This window comes from Mustela nivalis (assembly GCF_964662115.1).
Source record: "Mustela nivalis genome assembly, chromosome: 5".
NCBI lineage: Eukaryota > Metazoa > Chordata > Mammalia > Carnivora > Mustelidae > Mustela > Mustela nivalis.
In genome coordinates, this window is record NC_139024.1 from 93447443 (window position 1) to 93466607 (window position 19165).

A 19165-nucleotide genomic window follows, 5' to 3' on the forward strand; every position below is an offset into this window, starting at 1 on the left:
GAAAAGTCATCCCTAACATTCTTAACATGTGGCTTCCAATTCTACATCTAGTTGATAGTAGGGGTCTAGCTCTTCTAATCTCCCAGTCAGTAGGAAGGGGGAAAGAGACTAGGGGATCATATGTACTTTCCTTTTAGGTCCCAAAGTGGCATGCATCATACCTGGTCACTTAGCATTAGCTAGTTCTTAATCACTGGTTATATCAAATATCAAAGGAGGATGGAAAATACAGTTTCTAGCTGGCCATTCATGTACTCACCTAATACTTAGGAGTTCTATTATTAAAGAAGGGGAAATAGGTTTTGTTGATCAACTGGAAGTCTTTATGGCATTATGTTAAAAAAGAATAAAGGTTTAATGAAAGAAAAGCACTTTGAGGAATGTGTTATGTATCTATAAAATGTGAAATTTTTTGAGATCCACAATAGATTGGTGTTCTATACATTCCCACATTTTTAGGATATCATAAAAACATCCTGCAGTCTCTATTAGTTCATGACCTAGAACTGTGGCAGAATATAACGTTAAAATCCATAGAAATAACTCCCTAGTGAAAAACATATAAACCTAGCTTGAATGAAAACTAAAACTCCAGATGCCAGAAATGAAAGGGAACTCAAAATGAGAAAAACAAATTGATGTTGAAGTGGTTTGGAGAATTATTAAATCTGTATAAAGGCCCTTAGGGCTTAGGGTTTGAGTTGTGTAAACCAAATATATTTTGGTTGTAGTTTTTTAAAATCCACCCTACAAATCTCTGTCTTTTGATTGGTGTATTTTACCATTGAATTTTAAGATAATTATTGATATGACATGATATGAGCTTAACATTGTCGTTTTATTATTTGTTATTTATCTGTTTGCTTCCTCTGATACTCATGTCTCTTTCACTTTTCCTACCTACTTTTAGGTTTCTTGAATGTTTTATTGTTCAATTTTACTTTATTTATAGTGCTTTTGATTTTTCTCTATATAATTTTCTATGTGATGGAAGTATTATAGTATATTATGTGGCTTATTATGGTTTACCGGTATCAGCATTTTGCCATTTTTTGTGAAGTATGGAAATTTCACTTCCATTTCAGTTCCTTTACCTTCCCCACTTTAAATATCATTGACTGAAGCATCCAATGGTATAATTTTCAATTCGGTCATTACCTATAAAATTCACAAGAAAAACAATTGCCTATTATATGTAGCCATACTTCTTTTTCCATTAATCTTTCTTCCTCAGGCTCCAGATTTTCTTTACATGTCTTTTCTTTGTTTCTTTTCTTTTTTTTTTTTTTTTAATATTTTATTCATTTATTTGACAGACAGAGATCACAAGTAGGCAGAGAGGCAGGCAGAGAGAGAGAGAGAGAGAAGCAGGCTTCCTGCAGAGCAGAGAGCCCGATGCAGGGCTCGATCCCAGGACCCTGAGATCAAGACCCGAGCTGAAGGCAGCAGCCCAAACCACTGAGCCACCCAGGCGCCCTGTTTCTTTCCTTCTTTCTTTCCTTCCTTCCTTCCTTCCTTCCTTCCTTCCTTCCTTCCTTCCTTCCTTCCCTCCTTCCCTCCCCTCTCCTCCCCTCTCCTTTGTCCTTTATGTGAAAAGAACTCCCTTTAACCAATCTCTATGAGTAGGTCTGCTAACCACATATCTTTCACAGATGAAATATCTTCATGTGAGTATGTTTTTATTTCTCTTCATTCATGAAGGATAGTTTCACCAAATACAGAATGCATGATACAGTTCTTTTCTTTCAATATTTGTGAAATGTGCCACTTACTTCTGACTCCATGGCTTCAGTTGAGAATTCTTCTGTAATCGGAACTGGTGTTCCCCTATAGGTATCCATCATTTCTCTTTGGCTACTTTCAAGACTTTTCTGTCTCTACTTCTCAGATTTTTTAATTATGACGTGTCTTGGCATGGTTTTCTTAGGAAGAAAGGTTTCTTGGCCTATTGGTACATTTTTCATACGATTATAAAAGGTTTTACTTTGTATTTTCAGTATTCTTCCCAGAAAACAAAGATTCTGTGTTTCATCAAAATAATTTCTTGTGCTTCATTTTTCTTTATTAAGTCTTTGATTACTTCAGAAAACTGGCCCTTTTCTATTAAAAGATATAAATTTTGGAAGCCTGTGGGTGGCTCAGTCAGCCTTTTGCTCAGGTCAGGATCCCAAGGTCCTGGGATTAAACCCAGTGTCAGTCTCCCTGCTCAGTGGGGAGTCTGCTTCTCCTTCTCCCTCTGTCTCTCCCTCCTGCTTGGGCTCTCTCCTGCTAGGTCTTTTCTCTCTCTCATTTTTTTTTTTTTTTAAATAAAAGATATAAGGTTTTTTTTTTTTTTTTTTTTTAATACTTTACAACTTCTGTGTCTTTGAAATTTTTAATTGCCACTTTGGTTAAATGGTGATTAAGTTTTGCTTCACAGTGACTTATACTTTTAATCAATTTTTTTAAGCCTTTTGATACTTTTGACAAACTTTCCAAAAATCAAATTTTAAATGAAGTCTTTTTGACCTTTAACTTTTGATCTTCAACTTAGGGTTTTTCCAGAGTGTTCCTGGAACATTTCAAAAGATTTGTCATTCTCCTTATAAAAGAGATAGTAATTAGGCTTATTTGCTAAGTTAGACTATGAGGGAAGCATTGTCAAATAAGAAGTGATACAAGACATTCTTTAGGTTATATTTTGTATGAAGATATGTTATTGATATAAGTATCCCTGCAAAATTGCTTCATTAAGCTACATGCACAGCCCCACAATATGTCATGGGATAGTAACCCCATCTCTGTCCCTGTTCTCCTTACCCACATCAATAAAATGGGCCCATTACATTGACGGTATAATGTTAATGTTAGGGTACGGAGTCGATCACTCCTCAATTAGACAGAGAACGCTCTTGATAATGCAAGTCACACAGCGAGGTTTATTTCCAGCTAGCTGGGGTCCAAGTATCTGCCCGGCGCAGCGGTTTTCAACAAGGACCCCGAGTACTCAAAGCCAAGGGTTTATATAGCATTTTCAAGGCACTTTTTCATAGCTACATACATCTCTTGTGCCCAACTTTGACAGTTTAACTTTGTTTAACTTTTTGCCACCCCGGTGTCACCCTGATGGTTAAGTGAGATTTAGGTTTAGAAGAACTTTCACCTTAACTACATTTCCTTCTGCCTCAGCCTCCCACAGTTTTGTGGTGGGGAGGGCGACCTTTGGCCTCAGGAACTGAGCCATTTGTCTCTGGAAATTGGGCCATTGAAGAGATAGCCTTTTTGTTGTAAATCACCAGGACATTTGCAAACCAAAGGAGATTCTGGTCTAGCAGGATTGTGATCTCTGCAAGTTAACTATTTGTTTTTCTTCAACATTTGGTCCCTGTAGCGCCATCACTTAACCGCCCTGGTGGTATATGATTAAGTTGTTTTCTTAGGGTTTAGCTACTTTCTCCTGTCTCAAGTCATGTACGCCCTGTGGGCTGGTTAGGGATGCTCAGTAAAAGGACCTCCGGGCCTTCAGGATGGCCCTTCTTATGCTAACCCACTCTTAACAGTACAAGGTGACAGCTTTTGCTTTGCCAAGATGGCTGTACTTATGTCAGGGCTAGACTCGAGGGCCTTGACAGGCCTTGCTTTTCTTGGCCTCCACACCTGGAGCTGGTTTCCAGGACTTGTTTTTAAGTCCCCTGGGGGAAGGGGAGCAGGGACAGTAAAATAGGTCCTTACAGTTAACATGTGAAGACTTGCCTGCAGGAGACTCTACAGACTTCTCTGGAACATCTGCAAGAAAGGGGATGAGTAGTGAATCCACAAAATTTAAAAACTTAGGCATCACTATAAAGTTTGGGGGCATCATATGGTTAGGTAAGATGTGCACTGACACAAACTCTGTGATTGATAAGGCGGAAGCCTACTAACCCCTAAGAACGTGAAAGAGGTATAAGCTTTTGTAGAGGTTTAAAGGAGTTTTATTACCCACCTGGCACAGTGTCCCCACACTTATACTGCCTAATGAAGAAGGGGCACATGCAACTGGAGGTAAGAGCAGCAAGTTACCTTTGAGAGGGTAAAAATACTAGTTAAGCAGATAAAGGCTTGGGGCTCTCCGAAGCAGGGCTACCATTTGAGTTAGATATGTCTGTGACTCTGAAGGATATAAGTTGTGCATTATGGCAGAGACAACAGAAGGGGAAAGTACCTCTAGGATTTTGGTCCAAGCCCTGAAATGGGTCAGAAACCAAATATACCCCTATGGAATGGTGCTCTCTAGCAGTATAACCAGAAATATTACAGGTAGAGCCTGTCAGGAAGAAAAACAGCATATCTTCGTAAGAATTCCCTTCTTATCAGGGAATGGGTTGAGAACATGTTCCATCTATCCATCTCTACCATGCCTTAAAATCCCACTTTGACTAAATGACATGGCTGTTTGTGTTGGAGGAGCATCACAAACTCCTGATGGTGGAGGTTTCCACCAGCCTGGAAATGCAGGTGATACTAGGCTCTATAGAGTCTATAAATCTTCCAAATGTCCCTGCCTCTATTCCTGTGGTGGCTTCTACAGCCTATAGAGAAGGATTGGGAGAATTTTTTTTTTTTAACACTTCATTTATTTATTTGACAGACAGAGATCACAAGTAGGCAGAGGCAGGCAGAGAGAGGAAGGGAAGCAGACTTCCCACTGAGCAGAAAGCCTGATGCAGGGTTCCATCCCAGGACGCTGGGATCATGATCTGAGCCAAAGACAGGTTTCAACACCCTGAGTCACCCAGGTGCCCCAAGATTGGGAGAAATTGTAACTGATGCTTGTGCTTGACATACAGAGCCTAGAACCTGTAACAAACCACAGTAGCCAGTGGGCTAAATTCAGAACAGTTTGGCTGGTGATCACTCATAAGTCCTGGTCATTCACCTTTGTTCTTGTAGTTGGCCATTCTAAAGGGATTAACCCTATGATTGGACAATGGGAAGCCAAAGGTTGGGTGACCATGAAAAACTCTTAAGGGGTCGGGGTATGTGGAAAGAAATTTTGTTCACCTGCAAGAGCCTGAGGCAGTCCCCACTGTTTTCCATGTCCTGGCTCCCAAGGTGCTGGCAGTCCCTGGAAATCAGGAAGCTGATGCCCTACCCTTTTTGTGAGCCCTAGCAACTGACCCAACAGTAGATACAGCAGATTTGGTGTACAGGAAGAGCAGCCACATAAGGGCCCAGGTGGGATGGCCTATTGTCAAGGATGCCAATTGTCCTTGAAAATTCAGTGACATGGTTAATGCAGTAACAGAATGCCTTGTGTGTTCTAAACAATGCAAGGGCAACAGCCAAAGAAGTCTAGGGCCAACCAATGGAGTTCCAAACTGGTGAGTGATTGGTAAATTAATTATACTGGCCCCCTCTCTCCCCAAGTAAAGTTTCTAAATATGCCTTTAGCCTAACCCAAACTTTACTGTGTTATCATACGAACCAGGCTGTCACCATTAGGGAATTTAAAAATGTATCATGTGTTGACAACTGCATTGACTAGACAGTAATCAAGGGCCACATTTCAAAGCTCATGATGTGCAAGACTGGGTAAAAGAACATGACAGTGAATGGAAGAAAAAATGAAATATTAAAACAACAGATTAAATTACTAACAAATAAAACTACCTGTACCAGACAGATTAAAGTACTATCCCAGGCTTCAGTACATTTGAATAATCAACCACTATGGCCTGTTGCCCCACATGCTGGATTGGGGATCCCTGCCAAGACAACCAATACTGTAAAGATATGGAAGTCACAGGAGACAGCCATTGTACCTACTCTCACTGTGGATCAGTGTGCTATGCTACTGAGAACACTGAGCTCCATTATGCCTGGAAAGGTATTATCTACCAGAATTTGCAGTGGGATGCTCGCCAGGATGGGTGAATTACTTCATACCCCTGGTTGAGGGGGAACTACTCAATCTCCACTGGGATCCCATTGTCCTGATGCAAGCTAAAGCTGTTGAAACACACTCTACTTGGAATAAAACACACCACTGAAAAGGGAAGAAGGTGGTCTGCCATATCCTGCCCCCAGTTCATGTCCTCATGCCTGACAGGGCTGCCTCCCCCAGGCAAAATGTATGGTATGTATAACTAGGTCAAGTTTGTAAAGCTGCCAACCTCCCTCTCCTAAGGACAGGTGGGTGCATTTTTTTCCCCACTTGTACAATCATTTGGCTACCATCCTTGACTCTCCATTGTCCTGGAGGACATTATAGCACACATAGAAACCCATACTAAATTCACTCAACAAGCCTTAAATGATAAATTCACTCAACAAGCCTTAAATGATAGTTGGCAAAGGCTGTCTTTACTTAACACTGTAATGTTTCTAATGAGAAAAGCTATCCTTCGAAACAGGATGACCTTGGATATTATTACCACCTGTGCCATTATTCAAAAAGAATGTTATGTGGTCATACCCGAAGAGTCTGCTAATGTATCATTTTTTATTAAATCACATGAAGACACAAGTGAATGCTCTGAATGATCCAAACCTCATTCTTAAGGGACTTAGTATATCAGTGGTTTGGATTTTAAGGTTCTTGGTGGAAAAGTTTATTGCTTATTTATATCTTTTTTCTTGCATGTGCCTATATTATTGCTGTAGTATATACATCCAATATAGCCAGATAGCTGCCAAGTGAGCCACCTCTATGCTGATGAAATCCTTTCTGATGGCTTAGGGCACATGGCAAGAAAGAAGGGCAGGTGATATTCTAAGAGCTAGTCTTGGGGGTGGGGGTAGTTTTGGGGAGGCCATTGAGAGGACTTGACCTCCTGTTGACCCAATAGCTGTACCTAGGCAACTGGAGGCTCTTTACTTCTTCCCCATTCTTAGAATGTACATTTTGTCTACTGTTCCTACAATCAGTGCCGTTTTAAAGGATGTAGCTTTGAGAGAACAAGGTGGTGCTAAGACCACCTGCAGGATGTAAGCTAATCTAGTTAACGACTCGACATAAACTAAGATTCTGGCTGGTGGATGTGGAGATCTACTTGCTGTGGCTGCCCCAGACAAACCTCTTACTTAAGTGTCCTTGCTTATTGAACCTACCAGTAGGCCACCTACTGATCTGCAGTGGTCTATTTGGTTCTCTCTTCCCTCTGTCTTTGCATGGGGGTCAGTTTGCAAACCAATAATCTCTGTCCTCTCCTTTTGGGATTTAAATGAATATTGGATCTTTGTTAACATACCAAAGCAAACTGAGGCTTTGGTAATTTTTTTCAGTCTGTTTTCTGTTGTTGTTGGTTTTTTTTTTTTTTTTTTTTTTTCATATTGGGGAAATCCTATTGCTCTATTTCGGTTCCACAAATTATATCCTCAGCCGTCTTCACCCCATTTTGCGTCTAGCTGGCAAGACTTTTTTTTTGTTATTGTGTTGTTATTGGTATTTTCAGTTCTATAATTTCCATTTGGTTTTATTTTGCTTATTTATTTATTTATTTACTGAAGATTCATTTATTTATTTGAGAGAGAGAGAGAGAGAGCGAGCTGGGTGAGGAGGGGCAGAGGGAGAAGGAGAGAGAGAATCCAAACAGACTCCTGACTAAGCATGGTGCTCAATCTCACATGGTGCTCAACATCAGGACTCTGAGATCAAGACCTGAGCTGAAATCAAGAGTCCGTGTCTTAACCGACGGAGCCACCCAGGTGCCCCCATTTCGTTTTTTTTGTTTTTTGTTTTTGTTTTTGTTTTTTTAAATAACTTGTTTCTTTGCTGAGATTTCCTATTTTGTTTTGTCTGTTTCAAGAGGACTTATAATTGTTGTTGAAACATATTTTTGATGACTGATTTTAAAAAATCCCCATCAGAAAATTTCAACATGTGAGTCATCTCAGTGTTGGCTTCTGTGGATTGTATTTTTATGTCCATGTAGTGATTTTCGTGTTTCTTGGTATGACAGGTGGCTTTTTCTTGTATCCTAGACATCTTTACTATTATGTTTAGGAAAATCTGGATCCAATTTGAATTTTTTTTTTTTTTTTTTTTTTTTTTTTTAGCAGAAACACACCCTGTTATAGGTTTACCATGAAGCAACTGACCTGATTTTGTGGGCCATGGTTCCAGTAAAAGTTAACTTTTCGGAGTCTTTGAGGTATTATTTTGGTCTGGGTGGTTTATCAGGCACAGCTGGGTTTCTTACTGTTTCCTGCTGGTGCTCCTTATGGGATCAGAAAAAGGCTAAGAAATTTCCCAAACCAGGTGCTTGGTACTGTGATTTTCCTCTGATGGTCCTAAGATGCTGAAGCTTGAGTTTTGATCTTTAATAGGGGAACTTGGATCCAGACAGAGTGCATATCTAGATTTGAGATATGTCCTTAAAATTGGGACTGCAAAGACTGTTCAGTATGAAAACATAATCAGAGAAACTGATCATAGTTTCAGAGAATTCTACCTGCTGTTAAACACTTAGTTGAGTCTCCTCCAGGCATTGGGCAGAAAACATATTTTTTGGGAAAAAAAAATACACACAAGCCAGTGCCACACATGCACACTGGGTCTAAATTTACATTAGTTAAGTGAAGGATTAATTTCAGGCTCAGGATAAATTCTACAAACAGAACTAGCTCTTGTAAAAATCCCTGAAGCCTTAAGAAAATAATTCAGAATGATTCTTCAGGAAGATATTCCTAGACCAGGTCTCTCTTATCTTTGATAAAAGAAAAAAGTGAAAGTTAGAGTCATAAGTCAAAACACTAATTGAATGACTGTAAGTGCCAGTAGCTGCTGTAGAAAGTAAAACTGACATTCCAAAATGAAATAACAAAGAATAATCTTATGAAAGAGATTATAAAATGACTATATTTGTAATGATTAAAGAGGTCAAAAAGGAAAAAACCATGACAAATGAAGAAGAGATTATGAAAGAAAATATATCATTTGAGGAATTAGGAGCATCATTCATGTCACTTGGTACAAAATTCTTCCACCCAGGTGACATATGCCGGGGTTTGTACTCTTCCAAAAGACACGTAACGTCACAAAGACAGGCTGTGAGGGGCACCTGGGTGGCTCAGTGGGTTAAAGTCTCTGCCTTCGGCTCAGGTCATGATCCCAGGGTCCTGGGATCGAGCCCCACATCAGGCTCTCTGCTCCACAGGGAGCCAGCTTCCTCCTCTCTCTGCTTGCCTCTCTGTCTACTTGTGATCTCTGTATGTCAAATTAATAATTAAAATCTTAAAAAAAAATAAAAAAAGACAAGCTGTGAAGTAATGAAGGTAATTGTAAACATGGCTCTAAATTATCTTTATAACAGTCCTTATTTAAAAAGTAAAAGAAAAAATACTTTTAAAGCTTTAGATAAGAAGAATCACAGCTGAGAAAAAGGAAACACGTGTATTGTCTTCTACCTGAAGCTTTACATTTCAAATGGTGTTAAATGACCCAGAGAGTGATTAAATTGAAAGCTTAATGTACCTTTATATTTGGGGTATCTTATTTTTTTTTTGACTTATAATTTTAGTCCTCAGTTTATCTGAACGATTCTGTGTGCCAGAAAAACAACAACACAGTTTTCATGTTTGTGAAGATTCAGTGACATCTCTTAGAAATTGGATCTACCTCATTCAAAGTTGGATGGAGTTTTCTCTTACAAACACTGTACAAGCAAAATATGTATCAAGAGGAAGGAAGTCAATAGGATGTCAGAGTGCCTTACTTTCCTAAAGCAGACACCCTCGAGTCTACTATAAAGGGAAGGCTCCATGGTCAAATATGTGCATATATTCACTGCATGTGCATTATTCAATTGCAACATTATTAGTTTCTTTAGGCAGCTAAACCAATTAATGAGTATAGGTTGTTGCAAAGAATTGCATAAGGAGACACTTATATTTCTTCTATGAAATATTTATTAATGTTAAAATATAATTTTTGATTGTATTTTATTCAGAAAAGTTACTAGAAATTTCCAATGTTCCATTTTCTCCATCTCTGATCAGGTGACACACATTATTAAATCTAATAAGAGAATATCTTGCAAGAGGCTTAATTGGAAGTCCTCCCACTTAGTATATACTTTTTATCAGCATTAACCTCATAGGTAACTGTGAAACAGTAGATTTTATTTGAAGACTTGCATTTTTCTTTTCCTCTCTCCCTTTGTGTACTTTTCTTCATAAAGTCATGTCTTGATATTAGCTGTATCTTCCCCAGTCATGGGTCACCCTCAATCATTTTCCTCCTCCTCTATCAAAACTTTCATTCCTAAGTTGTGTCACTGGTTTTTACCATTGTAAAATATGGAGGTTTTTTTTTTTTTGATAACCAAATGAGTATCACCAACTCCTCCCTGAGTAGCAATTGTTATCTTGATGTCCAGTGAATCAGAAATGATGATGATGATGAGCTAACTAAAACGCATATACACTACTTTTGAAGCAATTTGTATTTAGTTACTCTCTGTGGGAAATATATATGAAATGACAGTGCATTGTATTGTAACACATTTATTCAGTCTGTGAACAATGCCTGCTCTGCACTTTCATGTGTAGAACCTTTGTGATAATTGACCCAACTATTGATCAAAATGATTAAGAACCAAAGCCTACCCCTTTTTCAGGGTAATTGCTTCTGTTTCCCATTTTCATTTCCTGCTCTGATATTATCCTCTCAGGGATTCACATAATAGGCATTTAAAAGATTTGTTGAATGAATTAATGGCCCCATACCTTTCTTCACAATGGGTGGTAAAGCCTTTCTTGTATAAGATATTTTCTGCTAATGTGCAACTGCTTAATGTGTTTTTCTTTCCAGGTAACAAAATATTCAAACCACATTAAAGGGCAAGGGTTTTATTTTGCTTAGTTTGATTTTAGAAGATGATTTAAGAATAAAGCTTATTTTGTGACTATAAGACAGTGGAGCAGGCTGAAAAGCAAATCTTGTGTCACCTTTTGCACAATTGGGATTTATAAGTACAGTAGCCTTCTTCAGAGGTTCCTCAGGAAGATAGATTGCTGGTGCCATGTGGGTGGTTTCCATTAGGCAGATGAAATTTTTGCCAAAGACATTTTATCTCTGTTGAATGAGGATGAATAGTGTGCCTATCACACTAAGGTCCCAGGAGACTTGACCTTAAAAAGGCAACGATCTAAGATCTGGAAATAACCTAAAATTAAAATTCTCATAAATAAAATAATGAAGAGATGTTTTAGACTTTATAGAGATCAAAAAATATTTGTTCTTAGATGCAGTTATCAAGTATTTGGTGATGTACAAGACTGGGATTACCAAAAACTGATGAAAAGCCAATTATAGTCATCTGAAGGAAGGTGAAATAAGTTAAGCAGTAAATTTTGTTCACTTGATCTTTGATCTCTATGAAGTAATTTTATTTATGGCCTTGCTTTGAGAGATTATTTTTTTTAAAGTGATTATTCTTAACCTAAGCAGCTCAAGAATCAAATCTAAGCTAAAAAGTACTTTATAAAGTTTTTGTGTTTTATTTCAAAGGTCTTTAAAAACAAGTTAAAATTATTAGCCGCCCATTTAATCTCCTTTCAGTAATATCTGGCAGTGAGCTTTTAGGCACTCTGCAGTCTATTGATTTTATTTCATTTTCATTTTATTTTGAAGCTTATTTGTATTTGTGGAAAACTCAATCAGTTTTATTAGTAAGTAATTTTATCTGATGGAGAATAGTGTTTACTCTTATTTTTCTGGATTGAATTAGGTAAAATCATTTTCAAAGAATCCAAACTAAAATATAGACATATTTAGACTATTTCTTTCCTAAATGTTAGATATATTTTATCTGTAATGATTTCTTTCTATTTTGTGTGTGTATGTGTATATTTTTTCCCCGGGAAGCAAGCTATTTTTGTTTTTGAAAAATAATAAAACTATTGCCGAAGTCCTCTTAGTGAAAACAATAATGATTAATGGTTTGTTATTAAATTAGGAAATTTAGCTAATATATGGAATTACAAATATATACATACAAGAGTCCCCTTTGTCCAAGGCCCCCAGGGCATGCCTGAAATCAAGGATAGTACAAAATCCTATATACACACACAATGTTTTTCCCTATATAGACAAACGCATGATAAGGTTTAATTTATAAATTAGGCACAGTAAGAGATGAACAATAGTGACTAATAAAAAATAGAACAATTAAACAATATAAGGAAATAAAAGCTACATGAATGTGGTTTCTCTCAAAATATCTTATTTTACTATACTTATCTTTTAACTTCTTGTGAGGATGTGAGATGGTAATTGCCTATGTGATGAGATGAAGTGAGGTGAATGACTTGGGCACTGAGATGTAGATTTAGGCTACAAATGAACCCCTGACCATATGTCAGAAAGAGGATCCTTTGCTTCTGGGTTGCAATTGTGTGTAACTGAAAGTGAAACCAAAGGAGGGAAACAACTGAGCATAGTTCTTACTTCGCCTAGTTCTTGTCATGCACAAATTTCAGTTACCACAGTTTGTTTGTTTATAAAGATCTATTTTATTAAAGATTTTATTTATTTATTTGACACAGAGAGACATAGTGAGAGAGGGAACACAAGCAGAGGGAGTGGGAGAGGGAGAAGCAGGCTTCCTGCTCAGTGTGGAGTGCAATGTGGGGCTTGAACCCAGGATCCTGGGATCATGACTTGAGCAGAAGGCAGATACTTAACAACCGAGCCACTCAGACACCCCGATTTATTTATTTTGGATTGAGAAAGCATACACGGTGGCAGGGGGGAGCATGTCCAGAAGGAGAGAATCTCAAGGAGAATCCCTGCTGAGCATGGAGCCTGATGCTGGGCTAGATCTCATCACTCATAAGATCACGACCTGAGCCAAAATCAAGAATTGGTCACTCAACCAACTGAACTACCCAGGCGCCCTCCACAATTTATGTAAATAACATAAGTTCCTCAATAAAATGGTTTATATTTCAGTTACTGTGAGATATTAACTAGGAATAATTGCATGAGTTTCAAACTTTGTTGCTGGATCTTCAATTCACAAATTACAAAATAAATAACAAATTTGCATCATGATTGGTGACATCACTTCTGTCAGAAATTGGTCCCTGCATTTCTGTTTTTTCAATTCTTACACAAACAGTTGCCCTCTCATCACTCAGTGATAAATGCATGTGGTGTTTTAAAACATGGAAAATCTGAAAAGGTAACTGACCAAAGAAGATGAAAACATAGCAAAGAAATAAAAAAGTGATAACACTGGATGTAGGATTCAATTAAAACAAATTATATATAGCATAGAAGAAATAGTTATATATAATCAAATAAGATAGATAAATAGATAGATAGGGAAGAAATAATCAACCAAGGGAATGTTAATACTTCTGCCAGTCAAGAGACTCTATGGACATATCCAGAGGAACTTAGTCAAGAGAAACTTGTTAACATAAATAAGGTTATGATGAAAAGGATGAAGATAACTTAAATGACAGCAAAAAACTTAGCTTTAAGATATATTTTGTAAGCTGAGAGTACAAAAGATAAAATGTTGGAAGAGAGTCCAAATTTAGGAATAGGAGAATTCTCTCTGGTTCCACTATCACTCTATATGTATTTTTTTTTTTTTTGAACTTTAAGGAAGTTGCATATGTAACACCCCCTTTTACCATAAATATTTGAATATTTATTTTCTAAAAACAAGGACCTTTTCTCACTTAATGATGACACAGCTATCAAATTCAGGAAATTCAGCATTGATAAGATAGTATTGCCTTATCTAATCTATATTTCAATTTTGCCAATTGACCAAACAATGTCCTTTATGATGATTTTGTTTTTCTTGGATCAGAATCATGTATTGTATTTAGTTGCTGTATGTCTTTCTTTAGTTTTCTTTTATCTGGATAAGTTCCTCTTTTTTCCTTGATGAGTATCCATCAGTTAATTTATAGGATATTCTCTAGTCTGGACTTGTCTGAAATACTGCATAGATGAGGTTGTGTTCTTCTTAGTGCATGACATCTGGTCACTTAGGATGTTGCTCTATCCCATTATTTCTTACGTGGTGGCCACTTGTTCTTTATGAACTTACTATTCTTCCTTTGTAATTACTATACACTCTAGGGGGAGGTTCTTCAAAACTGTGTACTCTTTTTCATTGGGTTTCCTCCAAGAAGTTTAGCTTTCTTTTATAGTTGTCTTACTAACACAACGATTGTATGTATTTTTGACAAGTAACTTGTCTATATTATGATTTTGTAAAAAGTTCAGCTGATTTTTAAGAAGAACAACACTCTTTTTACAATATATTTTACATATATTAAACTGCTCATTTTATTATTTTATTTGTTTTTAAAGTAAACGCTACACCCAACATGGTGTTTGAATTCAAGTACCCCAAGATCAAGAGTTGCATGCTGTACTGACTGAGTCAGTCACATGCCCCTACAAATTATATTTTTAAAATAAGAAGTACCTCTAAATGGGAAAGGTGGGTTACATCTTTTTTGACAAACTTGATTTGTCTTGATTCTTGACAAACACACAGCTCAAAATTAAGAAAAGTCAAAGGGAAAATAAAGTAAACAACTAGGGTGTCATTCAGGGTGTAGTAGATATAATTCAGTAGTTTTTAAAGGGAAAATGGAGAGTGTTGGTTAACCCCACAAGTTGGTTAGGTAGAGATTAATAAATACAGAGTTTTTATTTGTCAAAAAAAAATTTTTTGAATATAGTTTTGGCTTAATTGCATTGGTTTTGTTAAATAGTATTTTCATGGGCCAGGACTACATGAATAATGGAATTAGGAGCTTAGTAAACTATCTCCCCAGCAAAACAACTTCAACTGTTTAAAGTTGAACTTTAACCAGTTTTAACTGGTGAAAATGATAAAAAACAAAACAAAACAAAACAAAAACCTATTTCAAGACACTGGCATTGTTTTGCAGGCATGCAGATAACAAAGAAACACTCATTCAAGAGAATTTGCTGAATCTCAGAGAGAATAGAAAAATTCTATGGCATTGGGGCCTTGCTCAACTTTATAATACCAGCTAGCCCTCTGACTCTGTGTTGTAGAAGCTCTGCCTGAAGTGTATGTAGCCAAGAAGAGAATGGCTTACTCTTCCCATAGTTCCCATTCTGGGGTTAGGATTTCATATTGGGAGAGGTAGGCTTCTGGTGTTTCTCGTCACCCTCCTCTAGCCTCATTTTGCAGAACTTCTATTCTAAGCAGGTGCAATGGACACAATTTTGCAAAAATTGACAGTCCTGAAATTCATATACAAGTACAAGGGACCCAGAAAAATCAAAACAATCTTGATAAATAAAAATATGGAAGACTCAATTCATGAAGGTAAACTTACTACAAAGTTATAGTAAACAAAATAGTATGGTAATACAACAAGGATATGACATATAGATCAGTGGAGGCAAATTGAGAGCTTAGAAATAAACCCTTACATTTATGGCCAAATGATTTTTAACAAGGATGCCAAGGCTGTTCAATGGAAGAGGAATAGTCTTTTCAACAAATGGTGTCGGGACAGCTGATATCCACATGTGAAGTAATGAAGCTGGATTTCACAGCATGCACAAAAGTTAAGTCTGAATGGACTGGAAACTTAAATGTATGAGATAAAGCTATAGAACTCTAAGAAAAAAAATAAGATTAGGTAATGTTTTCTTAGATGTGACAAGAAAAAGGTGGCAAAAGAAAAAAAACAGATAAGTAGAAAATCAACTTATGTCCTATAAAGTAACAATTTACATCCTATAAATGATACTATCAGAAAAGTGAATGATAAATCACAAATTAGAAAAAAAAAATATTTGTGGGGCCACCTGGGTGGCTTTGTTAAGTGTCTGACTCTCAAACTCAATTCAGGTCTTGATCATCGGATTGTGAGGTCAAGCCCCTTGTTGGGTTCTACTTTTTAAAAAAATTACAAATTATATGTTTGGTAAGGGACTTGTGCCCATAATATATAAAGAAACTTACAATTTGACAACTAAACAAAAAATAACTCTATTTTAAAAATGAGCAAGGGGTTTGTATAGAACTTTCTCCAAGAAAGCTATGCAAATGGACAATAAGCACATAAAAAGATGCTCAATAACATTAACATTTGGGGAGTGTAAATCAGAACCATAATAACTACAACTTTACACCTACTAGGAGGCCTATAATAAAAACATTAGACAAAAAAATGAATTGGCAAGGATGTTAAGAAATTGGAACCTTCATACACATTTGGCTAGAATTTATTATGTTGTAGCTACTTCTCAAAACAATATCAGTGTTCCCTTAAAAGATTAAAAATAGTCATCATATGATACAACAATTGCAATTCTAGGTATATACACAAGATAATTAAATGCAAATGTTTGTAAGTATGTTGTACATGAATGTTTATAGCTGTATTATTCATAATAAACAAAATAGAAACAAATGTCTATCAACTGATGAATTGACAGATAAAATGTTGAATATCCACAACAAAGAATATTATTTAACACTAAAGTAGAAATTTCATAATGACAAATTCTATAACATGGGTGAAAATTAAAAATATTTTTCTAAGATAAAGAAAGTAGTCATAAGAGATTGCATATTACAAAATTCCTTTTACATAAAATGTCTAGAATAATTAAAACTATAGCAGCAGAAGGAATATTGGTTGTTGCTAATGGGTGGGGGCAGGGAATTGTGTGATGAGGTATGAGAAATGGAAGTCAGAGCTAGTGGTTACAGATTTCACTTAGGAAGATGAATATACTTTGCAATTAGATTCTGATAATAGTTGCATAACCCTATAAATATATGAGGGAATAATAAATTATATCTTTTAAATCAATGAATTACATGGCATCTGAATTACATCTCAGTGAAACTGGAAAATTAAGATTGTAATATTGACTTTATCATTCGTCCAAGAATTATTTGAAAGGAGGGAGGTCAAGATGGTGGAGAAGTAGCAGGCTGAGACTACTAGAGCTAGCAGGAGATCAGCTAGATAGCTTATCTAAAGATTGCAAACACCTACAAATCCATCAGCATTTCGAAGAGAAGAACAGCAATTCTAGAAACAGAAAAACAACCACTTTCTGAAAGGTAGGACTGGCGGAGAAGTGAATCCAAAGCTACGGGAAGATAGACCCCGGGAGGAGGGGCTGGCTCCCGGCAAGCGGTGGAGCAACAGAGTACAAAATCGGGACTTTTAAGTCTGTTCCGCTGAAGGATATTGCTCCAGAGGCTAAACCAGGGTGAAGCCCATGTGGGGTCAGCGTGGCCTCAGGTCCCGCAGGGTCACAGAAGGATTGGAGGTGTCTGAGTGTCGCAGAGCTTGCAGGTATTGGAATGGGGAAGCCGGCTACAGAGAGAGAGCTGACAGTGAGCTCACAGCTCGGGGTTGCCTTGAACCAGTCGCAGGCTCGGTGAGCTTGGAGCGTGGCTGGAGGTCAGGCAGACAGGAGTTTCTGGGTGCTGTTCTCTGAGGGCACACTGAGGAGTGGGGCCCCAGCCTCTCTGCTCCTCTGGGCCGGAGACCAGGAGGCCGCCATTTGTGTTCCCATCCTCCGGAACACTACGGAAAGCGCTCAGGGAACAAAAGCTCCTGAAAGCAAAACCGAGCGGATTACTCAGCCCGGCTCCTGGTAAGGGCGGTGCAATTCCGCCTGGGGCAAAGACACTTGAGAATCACTACACCAGGCCCCTCCCCCAGAAGATCAACAAGAAATCCAGCCAAGACCAAGTTCACCTACCAAGGAGTGCAGTTTCAATACCAAGGAGAGCAGCAGAATTCCAGAGGTGGAGAGAGAAAAGCGTGGAACTCATAGCTTTCTCCCTATGATTCTTTAGTCTTGCAGTTAATTTAATTTTTTTTCATTTTTTTTCTCTTCTTCTGCTAAATTTTTTTTAACTTTTACCCTTTTCTTTTTTAACGTTTCTTAACTAATTTATCATATATATATATATATATATATATATATATATTATACTTTTCTTTATTTGTTTTCTTTTTAAAATTTTTTTTCTTTTTCTTTTTTTTCTTTCTTCCTTTCTGAACCTCTTTTTATCCCCTTTCTCCCCACCTCATGATTTGGGATCTCTTCTGATTTGGTTAAAGCATATTTTCCTGGGGTTGTTGCCACCCTTTTAGTATTTTACTTGCTCCTTCATATACTCTTATCTGGACAAAATGACAAGGCAGAAAAATTCACCACAAAAAAAAAGAACAAGAGGCAGTACTGAAGGCTAGGGACCTAATCAATACAGACATTGGTAATATGTCAGATCTAGAGTTCAGAATGACAACTCTCAAGGTTCTAGCCGGGCTTAAAAAAGGCATGGAGGATATTAGAGAAACCCTCTTGGGAGATATAAAAGCCCTTTCTGGAGAAATAAAAGAACTAAAATCTAACCAAGTTGAAATCAAAAAAGCTATTAATGAGGTGCAATAAAAAATGGAGGCTTTCACTGCTAGGATAAATGAGGCAGAAGAAAGAATCAGCGATATAGAAGACCAAATGACAGAGAATAAAGAAGCTGAGCAAAAGAGGGACAAACAGCTATTGGACCATGAGGGGAGAATTCGAGAGATAAGTGACACCATAAGATGAAACAACATTAGAAATATTGGGATTCCAGAAGAAGAAGAAAGAGAGAGGGGAGCAGAAGGTATACTGGAGAGAATTATTGGGGAGAATTTCCCCAATATGGCAAAGGGAACAGGCATAAAAATTCAGGAGGTGCAGAGAACGCCCCTCAAAATCAATAAGAATAGGCCTACACCCCGTCACCTAATAGTAAAATTTACAAGTCTTAATGACAAAGAGAAAATCCTGAAAGCAGCCCGGGAAAAGAAGTCTGTAACATACAATGGTAAAAATATTAGATTGGCAGCAGACTTATCCACAGAGACCTGGCAGGCCAGAAAGAGCTGGCATGATATTTTCAGAGCACTAAATGAGAAAAACATGCAGCCAAGAATATTATATCCAGCTAGGCTATCATTGAAAATAGAAGGAGAGATTAAAAGCTTCCAGGACAAACAAAAACTGAAAGAATTTGCAAACGCCAAACCAGCTCTACAGGAAATATTGAAAGGGGTCCTCTAAGCAAAGAGAGAGCCTATAAGTGGTAGATCAGAAAGGAACAGAGAAAATATACAGTAGCAGTCACCTTACAGGCAATACAATGGCACTAAATTCATATCTCTCAAT